The sequence below is a fragment of the Lissotriton helveticus genome, chromosome 4_1, assembly GCF_964261635.1.
Source record: "Lissotriton helveticus chromosome 4_1, aLisHel1.1, whole genome shotgun sequence".
NCBI classification, from domain to species: domain Eukaryota; kingdom Metazoa; phylum Chordata; class Amphibia; order Caudata; family Salamandridae; genus Lissotriton; species Lissotriton helveticus.
This window is the reverse complement of record NC_136063.1, coordinates 1,859,031,317-1,859,051,437: the sequence shown is the minus strand read 5'-3', so window position 1 is coordinate 1,859,051,437 and position 20,121 is coordinate 1,859,031,317. Positions and strand designations below refer to the sequence as shown.

The following is a 20,121-nucleotide window of genomic DNA, read 5'->3' as shown; positions in this document are numbered from 1 at the left end:
TGCTAAGGATCGACAGCGTGCAGAGAGTGGGTCTGGTCAAGGCATCTAAAATGACTGCCGTGCACGACAAAAGTGTGGCATTTGAAAAAAGGCAAGATGGCGCAGACAATGTTTTTCAACACTTCCTGATTTCCTTCGAATCGAACGTTAACAGACGTTGGGGCATATTACCAAAGTTAAGCGATATTTATCCCTAACGATGCTTAGCAACGAATTTTTTACCGCTAAGCATCTTCAGAAATTATCGCAGATAAACCTTGCTATTATCAAGGTTTATCGCAAATACGATAAAAAACGACCGCAATGCATTAATATCGCTGAAAACTCAGCGATATTCATGCATTACCGAGCTAATGCTCTTAGCCATGTTATCCACCTCCCATTGGATAACATGGCTAAGAACTGCTCAGGGCAGGTGGTAGCTTTTGGAGATATTCGCGCTTATCGCGAATATTTCCAAAAGTTGGTAATAGGAGATAGCGATGTTAGCGACTGTTTCCAGTCGCTAACATCTTGGCATGCCCACTTTGCATATCATTAGTGATAAATATCACTCACATGCAAAGTGGGGCCCAAGATGGTCGCTATCTCCTACTAGCCGTCGCTAACTGGTGTTAGCAACAGCTAGGTAATACAGAGATAATTTTATCTCCGCGAAGCGGAGCGCTGTTACAGATATATATCTTGTTTTTGAACGTTAATTTCCCAAAATCCACTGAAGCACATATATTGAGACCTAGCAAAGGCACATCGAGCTACCAGTCCCTACAATTTTGCCAAGTTTCGTGCAAATCCATTCAGCAATTCGATTATTATTATTATTATTTTTTTTGCCCCGCGGGGCCCTTTTAAAACCTCCACATCAAACCTAAGAGGTCAAGGAGGATCTACTATGCCCCCTTATGGTCATTTGCCACTTCGCTTTGGCCTCCTCTTGTCTCTCGATCCTACCGAGAGACAAGATGGCGGCCGCTACGGACTGTTTACAATGTTTACAGACGCCGGAGAACCAATCAGCTTCGCAAACCTCCGTTACGCGAAGCGGAGCGCTGTTACAGATATATATCTTTTTTTGAACGTTAATTTCTCAAAATCCACTGGAGCACATATATTGAGACCTAGCAAAGGCACATCGGGCTACCAGTCCCTAATATTTTACCAAGTTTCGTGCAAATCCATTCAGCCGTTCGATTATTATTATTATTATTTTTTTTGCCCCGCGGGGCCCTTTTAAAACCTCCACATCAAGCCTAGGGGGTCAGCGAGGATCTACTATGCCCCCTTATGGTCATTTGCCCCTTCGCTTTGGCCTCCTCTTGTCTCTCGATCCTACCGAGAGACAAGATGGCGGCCGCTACGGACTGTTTGGAATGTTCACAGACGCCGGAGAACCAATCAGCTTCGCTTCACAAAGCTCCGTACCGCGAAAAGTCCGCGAACCGGAGCGCTGCCCGGTCCGCTGTTACAGATATATATCTTTTTTTGAACGTTAATTTCTCAAAATCCACTGAAGCACATATATTGAGACCTAGCAAAGGCACATCGGGCTACCAGTCCCTACAATTTTGCCAAGTTTCGTGCAAATCCATTCAGCCGTTCGGGCTAAAAGTGAGGCCAACCGCCCTATGGAAAACTCAATGTTAAAAACACGTTTTGGGACCCCCCTTTTTTCTCGGCCCCCCCTTAACGAACCCCCCCCAAATTTTCATGGGCTGCTCAGAAACAAACTGTGCCATTTTCCTGAAAATTTCAGCCAATTCCGTCCACAAACGCCAAAGTTATTAGACATAGAATTTTCAAAAATCCCATAGAGAAAAAATCCTAACTATATATACCTACTGGCGACTGCCAGTAGGTAATATATATATATATTTACACAAACTTATAATAATTTACTCTAAAATCATATTGTGAATATAGGACACATGAGGTTTTCTTTTGGTTTGGATTTAAGTAACATTGATTGTTGGTCTCAACTTAATAGAGAGATTGAATTAATTGAAATATCCCATGCTTCGTTTAAGCAAACTGGTGGCAGAACCACTGTTCCCTTAAAGTAGGTATAGCTGGCAGTTGTCTTTGTGTATGGCTCCTAGACAGTGAGACAAAGGGGGAATGGGTGTTGACAGGATAGGCCATCTCTGACTTGAGGAGGGAAAAAAGCTCTCGTCTACCAAACTTGCATATCACAAAGGCTCTGTCCAGTAAACTCACAAAGCGTTTTGAACTACTCTTTTGTGTTCCCAGACAGGCTGGAACAGGTCAGGGAGGCAAGAAATTCCAAACACCTCTGGAGTGGAAACCTCCAGAACCTTCTCCTACTTGAAAGTGGACACCAGGTATATACATTGAGCCCTCAGACCCAACTTTTCAGTACACGTCTGGGCATGTGGAAGACTCAGAAGAACTGCTGTGCTGTTCTGCTGCACAAAGGATTGATACTCTGTTGCCCTGCTACTCTGCTACCCTGCTGCCTGAGTAAAAAGGACTGGACCTGCATCTTGAACTCAGGACCAGGAGTGACTCCAAGGGCTAGCTGACTGGCCTCCTGATCAGATCCTCTGGGGCAAACAAGGCTCCATTCCCCTTTAACCCATCACCTGGACTCTGTCTGCTATGAGTATTGCCACTCAAGTGGTGTCAACCTAGTCCTGGGACATTGTAAGTAGTCCTGAAGATGCTCCGCCACTCCAGCTGTAGTTTTTTTTGGGAAGAACCATCACAGGAGAAGCATCCCCTTACAGCCTCACATTGGAACCACGTCTGCAGAATGCATCCCCGATGCAGGACACTGCAGCTCTTTGGATCCATTGCTGTGCAACACATCCTTGATGCAGGAGAGCATATCACAGCGCCGCAAACTCCTTGGAACCGCCAAAATGCAACCCATCCTCGACGGAAGACCTCACATCACTGCACAGCAGCTTCTGAGAATCGCTGCCACACCCTTGATTCAGGAGCCCACATCGTGACCCGCAGCCTATTGGATACTCACAATGCTCCGCAACTAGGATTTAAGTTACTTTGTTCAGCAGGCCTAACTTGGTCCTTGTATCCAGCCTGTTGCTTCATTGCAGTTGGCCTGAACCTGTGATTTTGTCCCACTCTATTGCGGCCAGAGAACGACAGTTGGCAATTTGTGTTTGTAGCACTATTTGCACTCAAAACTTTAAAACTGCATATCTTCGGTTCTACTGATTGGATTTTGTCTTTTTGGGTTTCAAATAATTTATTATATTTTACTCTATTTTTTCCATAATGGTGTGGGATGTTTCTTGTGTTGTGTTTTCACTTAATTAAGTGCTGCATTAATACTTTATACATTACCTCTAAGTTAAACCAGACAGTTGTGCCAGCCTTCCGGAGCACAAGTTAATTTGGAGATTGCTTGTGACTTCACCCGGGCAGGATTTGTGGTTGCTGCTTGACTAGGGTTTCTCCCCTCTCAACCAGTAATCCAATTTCCTAAAATCTTGAAATGGACAGAATGAGGTGGGGCTTGTACTTATGAAAGCCCTTTCACCTTCTCCCTGTCTTTTCTATTGTCCCTGCAAGTTTCCCTTTATTTTTGCTTTTCTTGCAACAATTTGTAGAGACTGTTTCCCCTAAAGACCCATCAAAACGTGAAACATAATCTATCTCGGGAACACCAAATGTATGCCCTGAGATTGGGGAGAACTTCTATTGATCTCCAACCCCTGTACTCTGCATCTGTTAGTTCCCACTTTGTATGGTCCTGTTTGTTGGCTGCATTAATAGGGGCTTGAGGTGTGATAGCTGCACACAGGAGTGTTGCATACTGGTATTTACTTCTAATTTAAGTCTGTTCCTAAGGCAGATGTTTTGTTGTAAGTACTCACAAATATTACATTCATTTTGAAACAATGATTTCTAACATCAGAGCATGTGAGATGATTAGGGTGACCTTTAGGTAATTCAAGCAATCCATGGCTCTCTAAATCGTGGCTGAAAGATGGACGAAGGGTGCTGTCCACAGAAAACAACCCAACAGTCATCCCCTTCACTTTTTTTCCTCTCCCAATCCTTTGTCTCTAGGCCCTGTCTGAAGGGACTACAAAGGTTTCACCCTGGAGACTTTACCAGGCTGCCTGCATATAAGCAGTAGCTGTCACAATGAATGTCTGAGAAGAGAGCAAGGTTTTATCTGTGTTTTTGCAGTGAATTTCGAAGGTTTTTTAAATGCAAACTTCAAACTGTAACGTGCCTGAAACCTATGTTGTTTGAAGAAAATATGTATATATATATATATATATATAGATAGATAGATAGATAGATAGATAGATTAGATACAATACCTACTGGCGGCCCTAACTATAACTACCTACTGGCGACCGCTAGTAGGTATTATATCTATCTATATATATATAGACATAGCTAGTAGGTATTATTTCTATCTATCTATATCTGTACAGCGGTCGCCAGTAGGTAGTTATAGTTAGGACCTAGTTTCCGTAGGAAAAGCGTTTTTTGTTTTGCTAATAACTTTGACGCCGTTTGAAGAATCTTAGCGAAAGTTTCAAAACTAATTTGCTAGTCACTTCAGCTGCTGTCTGTAAAGTTTCAGGGTGATCTGTCAAGCAGAGTCCGAGAAAAATGGGGTCCCAAAACATGCTTTCCTCATGCAATTTCCCACAGGGATTTAAGACATAATTACAGCCTGACCCTCTGAATGGAATTACACCAAATTTGGCAGAAAGCTGGATCTTGGTCCAGAAAGAGTGCATTTTGTAATTTGGTGTAACTTTGTTCAGTAGTTTTGGATTTATTTATTTTTTTTAAATTTTTATTTAAAATTTTGTTGGCACACACCATACAACAATTGTCATTTGTATAAGCAGAGATCACAATGCAAAATGTAACCCAAATAATTACTGTATAAAAAATTATAAACAAAACACACATACAAGTGGAGAACTTGAACAAGCCTTACAAATTATTAACCAGGGTATACCCTTACTCTCTCTTTCCAGCAATATACAGGTTTCCAAATTTTTAATCCCAATTTTCTTGCTCTTTTACCCTTCCTGGCATATATACCTTTTTCAAGGTTAAATATCCCCAATAGCAAAGCAACCCATTGTTGTGTTGTGGGGGGGGTGGGTCCCGCCATGCTCTAGCAATTAATAATCTGTACACTGCCATCGCTAGGAATACAAATTCAGTCTTATCATCCCTATATCCCCTAACCCCTAGCATAATAACAGTTGGTGTTAGGATCTCATTTACACCAAGAGTATGCCTCATAAAATCTTCAATACCCTTTCGTAAATTCTCTAATTGGGGACAGAGTGCAAAGATATGGATACTGTCTGCTGCCGGAGCATTGCAGCGAAAACAAGTTGTCCCTGTAGTCGCCCCCCACTGTGCAATGCGGTCCGGTGTGTGATAGAGTTGATATACAGTTTTAAAGTGCTGCGATTGAAGAGGAGCAGAACACAGCACAGAACATCCTAACTCAAGCGAATCCAAAAAACATTGACTCTGTACCCCTAGTTTCCCTGCCCATTTATCTCCAAATTTCTCAGTATCATCTTTTTTTAATTCTGCTAGGCTAGCATAAAAGAATCGTATAGAACACTCTCCCCCCCGAGCTAGGGATTCCATAAGGTTACTCTTCCGAAATCCACATTCTCCACCCTTTTTCTTACCCAGGAAACTCCTGATTTGCAAATACTTAAAAAAGCTATTTCTTGTAATGTCATATTTTCCCATCAAGTCTGAAAATTGTAAGATATTCCCATCCAACCCCATCAGATCCCCTATTTTTTTAATACCTTGCACATCCCATTCCGCCATTATAGAATCAGAAAAGATCAAGGGGGGTAGTGTTCTATTCCTATACATTCTAGTATACCTGTTGTATCTTCCTAGTCCACATTTCTTTGCTACTGCTATCCAGATGTTATATGCAGCTTTAACTGTTTTAAAACGTGTATGTTTATAGTAAAGGAAGTCAGCATGATTTAGAAAAGCATTTGCAGCATCTGCCCCCATTACAATTGAGTATACCATTGTCGAAAAGGATCTAACATTCGACTCTAAATTACCTGCCCCCAGCAAACCCTGAGTGTATTGTAGTGCAGATGCCCAATAATATAGCCTGAAGTCCGGGACCCCCCACCCTCCACTAACCCTTGGTAACGTCATAAACTTATAGGCCCTTCTAGTTTTCCCATATGACCATATAAATTTATTTAATATTGATTCTAGTTTATTAAACCAAATTGCTTCAAACAAAAGAGGAATAGTGCGAAAGAAATAAAGGAATTTAGGGAGAATAATCATTTTTATCACATTTGTACGTCCTACTAGCGTAAGTCTAAGCTTATCTATTCTGGCCAACTCTGCACTTACATCCTTAATTAAAGGGGAAATATTCCGTCCTACCACTGTGTCCAAGTTAGATGATATCTCAACTCCTAAATACGTTGCTGCAGGAACCACCCGATTATCATTATATTGAACCATTGTGTTTTTAATAATTTGTGTTTTTGCACTATTTAATTTGTACCCGGATATTCTGCCAAATTTACTAGCCTCCAACTCAACCTCTTCCATTGCTTTGGCTGGGTCCGGGGTGATTATGGCAACGTCATCTGCATACGCTAATACATTAACCTCCACTCCGTTTGATATAAGAGGAGGGATATTCGGGTTAGATTTTAAATAACGCAAATACGGATCCATATATAATGCAAAAAGGAGGGGGGAGCTAGGACAACCTTGCCTAGTGCCTCTTTTAATTTGTACAGGTGCAGTTAAATCTCGGTTTATTTTAATTCTGGCTGTAGGTGCCTTATATAAAACCTGAATTGCCCTTATAAATTTATTGCCAAAACCATATACTTTCATTATTTCCCACAAGTATATCCATGCGACCCTATCAAAAGCCTTCTCGGCGTCAAGGAATAAGGCTGCCAAAGGACCACCAATAACCTCCATGGCATCAAAGCAAGTGATCACTGTACGAACATGTGTAGTGGTACCTTTTCCTGGGATAAATCCGTGTTGCTCTGATGTAACTAGTTTTTCTATAACGGTAGACAGTCTTGTTGCCAGAATTTTGGAATATAATTTCACGTCCGCATTCATAAGGGCGATTGGTCTATACGACCCTGGGGCTGTAGGAGGCTTACCCTTTTTTAAAATGACAATAATCTCAGTGCCCCCCCATGAGTCTGTGACTGACACTTCCCTCTGTGCTTGTAAAAGAGTATCTAGTAACTCTGCCCTTATAGAAGAGAAAAATGTTTTGTAAAATTCAATTGGAATGAGATCTGGTCCCGCAGCTTTAGAGGATGGGAGTTCTAATAATGCTGATGTTACTTCCTCTAACGTTATATCGGAATCCAGCTTAGTCTGATCTTCCATTTCCAACATATCAAGCTGTATATCTCCCAGATAGTATCTTATTTCAATACTTATTTCATCAAAACCCATCCTGTTGTCACCATCATATAGGTTCGTATAGTATTCCCAAAATTCATTCCTTATACCATTAGAGTCTAATATCACATTTCCTAAATTATCTACCATGCTTTTAATATCCCCAGCATTGGTTTTCTGCCTAGTTCTAACAGCAAGAATATGACCCACCTTCTCGCTATATTCAAACGCCTGTTCCTTTTTTGCGAAATAATTTACAGCCGTTTTATTCGTAACCATTTCAGCAATGTCACTCTTTAAGACCATTATTTCTAATATTTTTTGATCCAGTGGGCTCCCAGCTATGATAAGTCTACTAAGTTCTGCCTCCGCAGCCAGAAGTGAATTCATCTGCTGTTCGGTCTTCTCTCTTTCACTCTTCCGTCGGAATGTTGTAAAACTAATCGTCTCACCTCTTAAAAGCATCCCAGATGTTACCACTACTTGAGCTACCCTTATTATTAAACCAGAATTCGGTTATCCATTTCTCCATATGTTTACAGTAACTCTCATCTTTTAACAACGCCCTTTCAAATGTCCATTTATAAGCTTTTCTGGTTATACCATTGAGATTCAATGTCAGTAACAATGGGTTATGATCTGACATCATACGTGGTAACTTTGTAATAGATGCATTGGATAACAAAACATTAGAAATTAAGAAATAATCTAATCTAACAGTAATTCTATGGGGTGCTGAAAAAAAAGTGTCCCCGTCACTCATTGGGTTCAAATTTGCCCATACATCCGATAATGCGTTATGTGCGGCCAGATCTACTATTGCCTTATGTACCCTCTTCTTACGCCCAGTATAACCGTGGTCCCTTTGAAGTTCTACGCTAGCAGGGCGATTAATATTAAAATCCCCACAACAAACGATAGGTTCCACCCAAGTTGTCAATTCCTGATCCAAAAATTCAAATATGTCCGGTTCATCGGACGTTGAGCCATAGACTGATACCAGAGTAAATCTAGCTCCTCTAAGCACTACTTCCACAATGACCCATCTTCCCCACTTGTCTACCTTATTCCTAATCACCGTACACTCTCTCCCCCTTCCCAAAATTGCCACCCCACGTGTTTTCGAAGCTTGTTTAGTATAAGCTAATACTTCAAACCCCAACTGTCCTGACAAAAACCCTTTACCTCCCTCAACGTGAGTCTCCTGGAGACAGATCAGATCTGGATTTAATGCCTTACAAAAAGCAGAGACCCTTAATCTCTTCTGGAAGTCATTAAGGCCGCACACATTCATTGAAATAATTCTACAAGCCATTAAAAAATATCAAAAATTATACCCATCCTACTCTCCCAGTTTCCTTTTTCTTTCTTTATTTCCTTGTTCCACCTTATACTTAAAAACAGTACAAAATTTTTGCAGGAGCTCTGTATATATGCTACTACGCATGATGTGTGCCATTTCCCCCCCCCCTTGTGTTCCCCCCCTTCTCCACCCCGGACTACCCCTCCCCCACCCTCCCCTACAGGCAAATAGGTCACGCATGACCTATGTGTGATCGCCAGGGAATCAGCAGTCGCCACTCCTCCCCACCTTCATACCCCCTCTATGTCAAATATCCAGCTTCATTATTCTAGTTAACGCTCCTTGTACCCCAAAACTTCAATCATGAAGGCCTTTGCTTTGATTTCAGAAAAGAAAAACTTAACCTGACTTTTGGTTACTATTTTCAACTTTGCCGGATACAATAGGTAGGCTTCTGAGCCCAGAGATCGGAATCAATTGCCTCAATCTCCATCTACGCTCTACCGTAGCATGGCAAAAATCGGGCCTAGCAAAAAATGAAACATTGTTAAAAGAATTTCTTGACTCAGGTTTGGCCTTATCCAGGATCAGCTGTCTTAGCAGAAAATTCCCAACAAAAATCAAAATTGCCCTTGGTTTCCCCCCTTGGGCTCCTTCCTGCCCTCTTTTGAAAAACGGAAAGCGATGGGCTCTTTGAATTTCATGTTCCCATTGCCATGATGTTAGTTCTGGGAAAGCCCCTTTTAACAAATTTACCACAAACATTCTGATGTCCCCTCCTTCCAGTCCTTCTTCTACTCCTAGCAGTCTGATGTTATTTCGACGCTGTCTATTCTCAAAATCCTCGAGTTTCCAGTTTACATCTTCAGCCACCTTCTGATGCTCTTCCTTATATGATTTAATCTCTCGCAGATCATCCTCCACCTTCCCAGTTCTTTCCTCCACGTGGGCCACCCTTTCAGCCATCTCGTCCTGTCTTTGACTTATTTTCCTCAGTTTGTTCTGGACCTTTCTAGCCTCATGTCTAGCTCTCCTACTTTCCCCTCTAGCCTCGGATTGCATCAATTTCAGAGTGTTAAATAATAAGTCCAGAGTGACTGGGGGTTGTGTAGACTGCAAAGATCCCTGCTCTCCGATCATTGTAGCCGGGCTATCCTGCTCTACAAAAGAGAATGTGGTAGTAGAATAATCCCAGGCTAACTTTTTGGTAGGGTCTGTGGTTCTGCTTGCTGAAGAAGGTTTTCTTTTGGCTAAGCGTTTTTTTTGAGTGAATTTCTGGACCGGAGAGCTACTACCTGTGTCTCCCCCAGTTGACTCATCGGAGCTCTCTCCTGTAGGAAGTGATTGTGACTGGGAGTCTTCTTCTACCGAGTAAAACCTCTCTGCTGAGGCTGCTTCAGACATAATGTGCAATTCAATGGAGTTGGACGCAGAAGCTGAGGATTCACCACCTGATTTGACTCCTTCTCTTTCCATGTTCGAATCTACTTCATTCACCCATAGCGAAGGCAATGCTTGTATATCAGAATCTGTTGGCAAGCCATTCACCAATCCTGTATTGCAAACAGTAGTTTGTATCAAACAGCTATCCTTATCCGGCAAATGTGCTTCCAGAGCTCTAACATCAAACAAACCATTACCGACCTTGTGCAGCGAGAGATGCTTTCCTGGTTGCGTATGGTTCAAAGATTGTGTAGGGTCCGAAGCGGCTACTGCAGTGACCTCACCTGCCACAGCTCCTTCGTTCGTCTTTCTTGCAGCGCTACCAGTGGTTGCAGGCATCGCCTCAGCCGGCTTCCCCACATCGGGTCTTTCACCTTGTTGCTTAGCAACCGCTATCCCAGCACCAGCGCTAGTGCCCGTTACAGCTTTCTCTCCCTCTTCCAATGCCGGAGTCGATCCATGGATTCCGCTGACAAGCTCCGCTTTTCCATCAGCATCTGTAGCATCTGTAGCAGCAGACACCGGGAGAACATCAGACTTGCATCCAAACTTGCCGCCGCTGCTCCCGCCTGGATTCAGAGGTATGTTTGAAAAGCTCTCCGTAACTGAGGGCTGACGCATTGCATTCTCTTTTGCTTTCTTAGTATTTCCACCGTCCTTTGCCGAAGCTAAAACTGAATTATCACCACCCGGCTTTCTCAGGGATGATTTCTTAGGGATAGCTCCGCTTTTCTGAGCCGCATTCTGTGATACTTTTGTATCCGTCTTTGTTTCCTGTTTAGTATCGATCTTGGCTTTCTCTTTGACGTTTTGAGCTTTGTTAGAGTCAGTTTCACAAAGCTTCCCGCTTTTGTTTTCTTTGCCGTCTTTCGCGTCATTTACACGCTGTGGCCTCGGCGGCATTTTAAACCAGGATCTCAGAAGCAGCCTGGTGTTTGCTGTAAAATTCCTCCAAAGATTCAGGGCAATTCGTTTAGTTGTGCTTAATTCTTGAGATAGGAGTCCGCCTTTCCTGTAATTCCTGTCGCAGTGAAGCTGTATGGAGTACTGAAAAGTATTCTTTCCCAAGCCAGGCTCCACCATTGATTCAGCCATCCATTTACCCAGTGGCAGGGAGAAGTGAAGTGTGCGACTTACTCGCTGAAACCCTCAGCGGCCATCTTGCCAAAAACCTTTTGGATTTATTAAAGTAAAAAGTTTAATGCATATCTAGAGACATGTATCCGCTGCCGATCCTCCATGGGTCTGGGTGGATTAGTGGATCCACCCAACAACAGCAATGCCATGATTGGCATGCCACAACCTGAGAGGAAAGTTGCGGCCACCATTTTGTTCATCAGGACTCAGTTTTTTTTTAGTTTTTTTTTATTTTATTGGCATTTTACACGAAGAAAAATAAACCAAAAACAGGGCATCATCAGCAGTGACAATAATTTCTGGCAGCAATTGAGAAACAAGTAAAACACATCTTCGTTCGTTAAAAACACAGTAATCATGAGGCAAATCAGTACAGGGATACGACACTAGACATATCACCCAGTAACATCTAGGGGCTAGCCCTCTCGGCATCGGAAGCAGGAGCTGGGCCATCATGAATGTAGATGAGAACTGTCCCACCCGCGCCCAGGCAGCAACACTATGACCCACACGGGGCGATCTAGTCAGGTCACTGCCCAATCTCGGCATCTAGCGACCCGCATGACTGTTCTGCAACACTGTTCGAGTCAGCCCCTCCTGCACCTCCAACCTCAGTCGTCTCATCCCGCGTCAACACACCGTCCAGCACTAAGGACCGAAAGTTCTTGGGACTGCTGCGCAGGGGCATCAAGTCGCTATAAAGCTCAGATTGCGTGCAGCAGTATGTCAGTTCCCTCTTCCATGCCTTAAGGGTAGGAGTAGGGCCTCTAATCCAAGCGCGCACAATGCACCACTTAGCTAATAGAAAAGCCATATCAATAAGCCGCCTACGCGCCGGACGTAGGGGTTTCGAGTAGCCCAGTAGAGCTAAGAGCGGATCCGGGACCAGTGCCAATCCAACCATTCTATTAAGTTCCCCGTATTCCGCCTGCCAAAAGGAAAGGACAGCAGGGCAGGACCAGGCGAGGTGCAGGAAGTCAGCAACCTGTGCATCGCACCGCTCGCAGTGCGGGGATTCTCTCAGCCTGTACCTATACAGCCTCTCTGAGGTATAGTAAGTTCTGTTAAAATGCTGGAGTCTATGGCGCCCGTTCAAAGACATCTTTCTGATTCTAGTGCAGCAATACTGCCACATCTCCTCCGGGAGCTCGATTTGCAGATCATGTTGCCAAGCCAAAATAGGTTTCGCATACTCCGTCGTCCTCTCAGAGATGGCGATGCGGTATAAATTAGTTATCAATTTAGCGCGGGACTTGGCGTTGATCATGACAGCATACGCCATGACCGTTGGCAGTTCCTCCATGTCATTTCCCAGGAGGTCACGCAGAGCGTGTCGCACCCTGTGGAACTGAAAACGCGCCAGCAGCGAATAAGGGGCATCGCCTGACACAAAACCCTCCCATGTATGTGCTGTGCCTCCCACAAATAGGTCCCCCATAGTGTGTAGTTTCAACATATGCATCGCTGATAACACTCCCTTCTCTCTGCACGGGGCCAGCTGTTGAAAATTAGTACGTTTTGGTGAACATTATCTGCGCCATCTTGCCTCTTCCCCTGATGCCACACTTTTGTCGTGCGCACCCGCCATTTTAAGACGCCCCAATCAGAACGAACCCTTTTGCATGCCGCTGGCCCCTGACATAGCCCTTCGCCTTCACTAAGCCTGCACGCTGACCACCCCCCCTGCTTGCACCTGCCTTGAATCATAAACCCCTCTTCGGCGCTGCTCTGCCCCAGGCCCTCATCCTGTTCCCAGCGCGACACCTCCCTTCTTCCCTTTCATGATCCCCGGCCCTTAGATGCAAACCCCCTTTTCCCCGTGTGCCCGTTTGTCTTCCCCGTTCCCAGGCCGACACCCAGCTCTGCCGATACTATCCCTTGCCCCTCCCCGTACAATAGAAAGCTTCCCTCCTCAAAGGACCCCCGAGTTGATCAAAGCCCCCCACCCCATGAGATCCGATCGAACCCCGCATTCCATGAATTGGCGGAATATCCAGCTGCGCGATAGTCATCACCTGCTGTGACCAGGGTGGGGATTTCTACTGTAGATATGTGTGGGAACGGGCCCGAAGGGGGATTCCGGGGATGTCTTTTCGTACATCAAAGCTTTATCATATGTATGTAAACTGTAATAAAAACCACAAACACTGTATATAAGGGGCCATGCCCCAAAACGAAGGTTAGAGCACCTCAGAACGATACCTTCTGTCCGTTTTGCCGTGTTCTCCTCCGGAGAGAATAAAAACCTTGTTTCCTGCTTTCCAGTCTCCAGCGCCTGCCTCTTCATTGATTAAATAACTAGAGGGTCACAGAGGCAATACCGCCGGGCAAATATCGATTGTCCCCGACCCGACTCAGGTTTCAACAATTGGCGTCCCAAGCGTGGGGCCCATCAGCGACTCGTGGATCCAGTGGGAGAGGTCCCGACGACAGAGTGAACGACTGCAACGATCGGGAGAGCTCTTGCCCAATAGACCCTCGTCTGGCAGCCGATCATCCGAACTTCACTAGTTCCGAACAGACCTCTCTCGAGTGATCTACGGTCCTGACTGGGGACCATTAGGAGTGCCGTGAGAATTACGAGAAAAAGAGGACGATCGGGCGCTGGATTCGGAAGACAAGAAACTGTCCACATGGTCCGGGTAAGGTCGTGTAATCACGACAAGGTGCGAAATGATTGCTTCATTGTTTGATTGCTTGATTATTTATAAAATACTAGTTTTACTCTTTGTTTGACCTAATTGGAGATTCACTGTCTGCACACGGAGAAACAGTAGGCTCCTTCTCTTTTGCAAACGGTGAAGGATAGGTAACGTAACCGTCGCGCCTATCTTTCTCCCCCACTGACTCTATTATTTCTCAACGGTTTTTGGGAGACTCCCCACTCCCTCACTGATTAACTGGGTTCTTTAACCCCGAACTACTGTTCACAGATTGTCTTCTGGAGATTCTCTGTCTGCAAACCGGAAACAACAGCTTCCTCTTTGCGGTTAGTGAAAGGGTAGAGGACGCAGACTTTTGCGCCCTACTTACTCTCCCCATTGTCCTTTTTCTATCCTATTTATTTATTTATTAATTGCTTGATTGTTCCGCGTTCTTGGTTACTCTTTTTTTATTTTTGTTCATGAGGTATTCACTGCCTGCAAACAACGTAGAATAGGAATATTCTGTCTAGTCTTTGCACCTAGTGATAAGATAGGCACTGCTGACTTATTAGTCCCTCGTTACGAGCCGTCATGTCTGTCTTCTCCCCATTGATTGATAATTGGTTCAGCCCGGACCGTGTATTAGAGGTGGACCATATAGCTCCACTAGAAGGCACCCTTAATAAGGACATGTTCATAAACTATGGATTAGTTACCATAGCCTATAATAAATTGTGGCACAGGTATACCAAAGAAAGTCAAGACAAACAGTGGCCACTGGCAGGATCCTTTGACCTTGATAAAATAGAAACGTTAGAAATAGCCCTTCGAAATAATAAGACAACGCCTATTATGCTCGACAGTCTCGGTATGTGGCGCAGAGAGGCTATGCAACGACAGAGAAAAGACGAGGACAAACCAAGTAGAGAAATATACCGACAGGACAACCCCAGGACACCGCTACCCACAACTTATCCCCCGACACTATGCAAAAGACGACCAGACTTAGGGCCAGACCAATGCGCTTTTTGTAGATATGTCGGACACTGGAAAGCCCAATGCCCGACTCTACTGAGCGTGAGTAAAGGCAAAGGGCCGACAGGAACGACAGACCGGCAGTACGAGAAAAAGCGCGAGACAAAGAAGAACCCGACTTACATAGGCAGACCAGATAGAACCACCACGTTTGATTATGCCCGATGGCACAGATTTCGCCAGGACAATTTCAGCGGCATGCTCAAGTTCTCCTAGGTCGGGCAACGTCAAGACGGGAACCCAGCCTCGCTTTAAAATTCACAGACGGAAAGAGATAATCATGACCAATAACTGTTTTATATTCGTCTTGGGTCTTTGTATGTCGTACTTGTACTGTCCCCCGTCTGAGTTTGTGTGTATGTAATGTACGAATCTGCGTCATCCCTCTACACGTGTTTCCGTGTTACTCGACCTCTGTTAGCAGAAACTTAGCATAAAAGCAACCTGGAAAGAAAGAAATGGCAAAACAAAATCCGTAGACCATTGATGAACTTGAACTTTTAATTTAGCACAACAAACAAGGAATAATAACGGTAAAACTGTAGAAAATGAAAGTCAAACAGAACATTCGCCCCCCCCCCCCATCCTGGAACCTTCCAAGGTAGGGCAGGGTTACGGCTACGCCCAACCAGCGACAACCCATATAAGGCGGGCCCCGCTGCCAACTCTTGGTCAGGAAATCTTAACGTATGGGGGAGCCGGAGGAGAGGCAGGAGCCAGCAGCCTGGGCAGTTGTAGGTAGTCCCGCCACATGTCTCCTCAGCCAGCCGCAACGGGCCTGGATAGACTTAAGTAGTCCCGCCACATGTCCAGAGAAGAACGAGGCACCTCTTTCTTTTCCCTTCCGTAACAGCCGCAGCAGCTCTGGACGGCGGGATGTCCTGCACGTACCTCCACAACAATTTGTCCAAGTTGGGCTGGGAGGGAGAGGCGACGCGGACGAGCCTCTCCCACCTCCACCGATAGGAGGTCTCCCAGCCCCCGGCCCGACGCCGAACACCCCCAGTCAGGCGATGGTGCCAATACTTCCACAGCACCGAACACACCATGGTGGCACCCCAGTACTTGCGCAGCACCGAACGTGCAATGGTGGCCATATTTTCGGAACACCGAACCTGCAATGACTGCACTGATACTCGTGCCGCGCCGAATGCGTGCCACAGGTGGCCATACTCCCACAGCACTGAGCACAAGACTTGGGGAACACCGGATGTGGAGAGACCTTCATGCGGGGCGATGAAAAAGAACAGCATGGGGTGCACCGGGAGAAGGAGACGGCGCGAACGAGTCTCCCTCGCCCCCCCCAGGTGGGGGCATCACAGCTGCACCCCAGCTGAACGTCCCGCTTTCACACAACAGGGACCTCTTCCTTTCACTCCGAAGGATCTCTCCCACTCTTGCAAACTCGACGAGAGTGGCCCCTGTAGGGCCTCAAAATGGCGTCTGGGTCCGCTGGAAGGCGGGCCCCGGCCACTAGAGTAACTTTGACCAGCAATATAACTCAAACATTTGCCCGCTGGGGCATGAGCCCCCATCTCCGACAGCATCTCCGCAGCCTTGAAGATCCTACAAAGGTCCCCGGCGGAACCTTCGGCCTCTGCAGGTTTCCGGTAAGGGACGGCTGCCTTGATCGCCAACGAAATAAACGTGACATTGCCACTCCCTCTGTTAGCATGAATTCTAGAACTGCCGAAAAGGACTCTGGTCCAACTGCCAGTAATGGGAACATTTCCCCCTGATGCTGCCTCCGGACTGAGCCGGCCCCGCCCAAGATGGCGCTGGTATCCATCGGAACTTACGAACACCTCGTGGTGTTCCTTCGCACTAATATAAACTTGATGTTCTGAGACTTTATATGATCCTTTGTACACTTGGCTAGAAAAGACAAGGAGAGCTCACTCGACGAACAGTATGAAAGGATCGCGTTACAAGTGCTGATTACAAATGTACAATGTATTATATTTTTTTATAGCTGATGTATAACCTCATCTACGACGCACACATACGGTATACATATAGGAAATCTGATTGCAACTATTATGATTATGCTTCTAAATTATGAAAATAAATGCCCCCCCCCGAACCCCCAGCCAATTAATAGACGTTTTAGTTTCTTACAAATGAATGAATAAAACTTTCCGATGTTTTTTTGCTACAAACGACACCCCCCACTGTACGCACTTTAGCCATTGCCACGACCGGCCAAATACGACCGCACCCTCATAATCCACGTGCTGAAATGATGTTGCAAAATAAAAGTTTTTGAAACTATGGACGGGTATTGCATGCTTTATTTTAAAAATGTGGGATCGGTGGGAAAGTTCTTTTCTGTGCACCCTACTCTGCTCTCTCTTTAAGGTTAAAAGAAGATGGTTGCCCAGCCCTGGAGGACGGGTCGGATCGACAACACGACACCCCGCCTTCAAAAGTACGCGACTGACCCATGAACTCTCGCGTAGAGGAAGGCCTTGACTTCCAAGGATGGGTAAAACGAACGGTGTAAATGAGGGAATGTAAAAGGAGGGTAAAATGAAATGGTGTAAATGTTATAAAGTACAACGTTCCAAGGTATCAGGGAACGGAGCTGACCCAAGAACCGAAGAACCTTAGAACGCCACAGCGTTGAAAGAGGTTTAAGGATCCCGATAGTGAGATACATCCTTTTGACTAGATACCTCGTACTAGGCACCTCTGGTTTCCTTTTTACATTTTCCCCGCACACGACCTATAAGGGCACACTGCCCCCCCCCCCTGACTCCAGAAACCATATCCCCGGGGACTCTGCCCCGAGGAGGGAAGACGAGTAAGAGGTGAGTAAAAAGGACTCTTGAATACATGTATTTAAATATGCGCGAATGCTGTCTCCCCCACCCCCTTTTTCCTTCCCTCTGCAGGTTACATCAGAGATTACAGCCGAGGTGTGGCGAAGATCCGAAGCCTTGCCATGTCTAATACACGGAGCAGACTAGCACCGCAAGGTGGTGCCTAAGCACGCCTGCAAACTACTCACGTATCGAACAAACCCGAAAAATTAGCACAACCTGATAAAAAGTGATCACCCTTAAACCAGACCGGACGAATGAACCCATGTCACATATGATGCGAAACTATGAGAGAATGTGTGTGTGTGACTGAGGCGTTGACCCAACTGGTCGAAGGACCGAGAATGCGAGAAAGTGCGACAAAATGGTACCTCCTTTCTTCTTTCCTTTTTCTCAAGGCGCGTCCCCTCTACCCTGTTTAATGCTCAAACTGCATGATTACAAGATTCTAACGCAGACCCATGAATGCCCTTTACTGTGTAATGCACTAAATAGCCTTTCTTGAATACACTGCCACCCTCTCTGTTGCACGTGTACTATTTAGCCTGCCGTTGCACTCTCTCTCTCTCTCTCTCTCTCTCTCTCTCTCTCTCTCTCTCTCTCTCTCTCTCTCTCTCCCTCTATTTTTGCACTCCCACTCTTCCGAGTGATTAGCCCCGAAATTGGCAGACTGCCACCCCTAGCACACCACCTAATTGGCTTCAAATACCGTCAGTATTTGCACAAAAAAAAACTTGTCTTTAATACAATCACCCCGAGACCGCGTCATTACCTCTCCTTTTCCGCTAGAAGTCAATGAACCGAGGTTGGGCCGTAAGGGAAAGGACAGGTAAGACGACAGAGGTTCTCTAATCTGGCCCGTAATAAGGGAACTACATGTCAACGGCTCCTATGGTATAAGAAAGGACCTCAGAATACGCGACCCTCCCCACCCCGACTTGTCGCAATACCCAAACAGGAAAAATGATCACCCCTGTTACATCCCCTGTATCAGCCGCCCAAAAACGGGAGTTATGAAACTACCCCTCATTTCCGGTTGTGAGAGATGGGTCGATTTACGCCCTTACCACAAGTTTCTATGTCCCTAGTCGTCTCCCACAAAACCCCTGTCTTTTCTGATTAAGTACTCAGGCCGTAGGAAGTTACGTAGGACCCAGAATGATGTTTTACAAGGTTAACTGACTAGTCCAAGGTGAATCATCGAAATGAACCCCGTAGTAATTGAAAAGCAGGATGCATCGATAGAAAAGAAATGTTTAGCCATGTTCGTCTCTCAGCAAAATGCCTGTGTAGTACCATGTTGACAACTCACAGTACCCTTTGTAAATGTAAAACTCTAGAGAACGGCATATCTTTGCCAGGTTCGTCTCACGAAGGTGGGTCACCATCAGATGAACTGTCGTGACTGTAATAAATAATTGTGAAGGAAAGTCATAGTAGATCCAACAGGCCCGTCACCGGTCATTCATATGCCAGTTGTGAACACTAAATAACGGGCATTTTCATTCTTTGCCTGGAGCTGGGAGAGAAATAGACTTTTTGATTATCTTCATCTGCAAATTCTCTAAAGACTGTCTTTTCAAACTTGTTTAAGGGTACTGCTGTTGGAGGAGAGAAGGACCGGATGTGGGAGCACGAGGCCTGACTGCAGACTAAGGAACACCTGCGACATTAGCCAAGGCGAGACCACGACAGAAAAGAGCTGCAGGACGAGGCACTGTTTTCGACAACATGAGAAGAAAGGGCCGACCTGATGCCCCTGCTCGATGTCCAGTGTTTGCCGACAAGTCCCCGCTCTCTGAATTCGGTCACACGCCCGCCTATCTGAAGTCTCTCGTTCCCCTAGTCTGTTCCTAATTTGGCCTTGCTCCATCCCCCTTTTTCTCCGACCTACCCTATGGACTGTTTTGTACGCTCTTCTTCCATCTGAACTTTCTGACAATCACCTCAAAGGACACAGGGCGAAAGGGACCTTTCCGACCAGAAACGCGAGGAAAGGGTCGTGCCCTGCAACGCAGAACTTAGAATAGAGCTGGACCCGTAGCTCCATCGCCGGTGCTCCACAGCGCCAACGAAAGACCACAAAGAATAATGAGAACTCGTTAACTTCGAACATTTGACATCCTCAATCACCGTTTCTGCTATGCCTCATTTCTCTCCCAGCCGCCATTGTATTGATCCTGCTCCAATCCGAATCTGAGATATGTAATAACCTGCCAGTTCACGTTATGACATGTACTTGCTGCTCTCGCTACAGAACCGTTTTTGTATTACATTCCTATGACTTTCCTGCTGAACAAGTTTATCAAAGTTTATCCAATAGGTCCAC

General features: G+C 45.5%; 1 protein-coding gene across 1 annotated transcript in view; it reads left to right on the top strand.

Annotated features, from left to right (window-relative positions):
- TBX22 (T-box transcription factor 22) overlaps positions 1 to 20,121 on the top strand; it is a 333,889-nt gene that overhangs the window by 20,058 nt on the left and 293,710 nt on the right. The window lies entirely within an intron of this gene.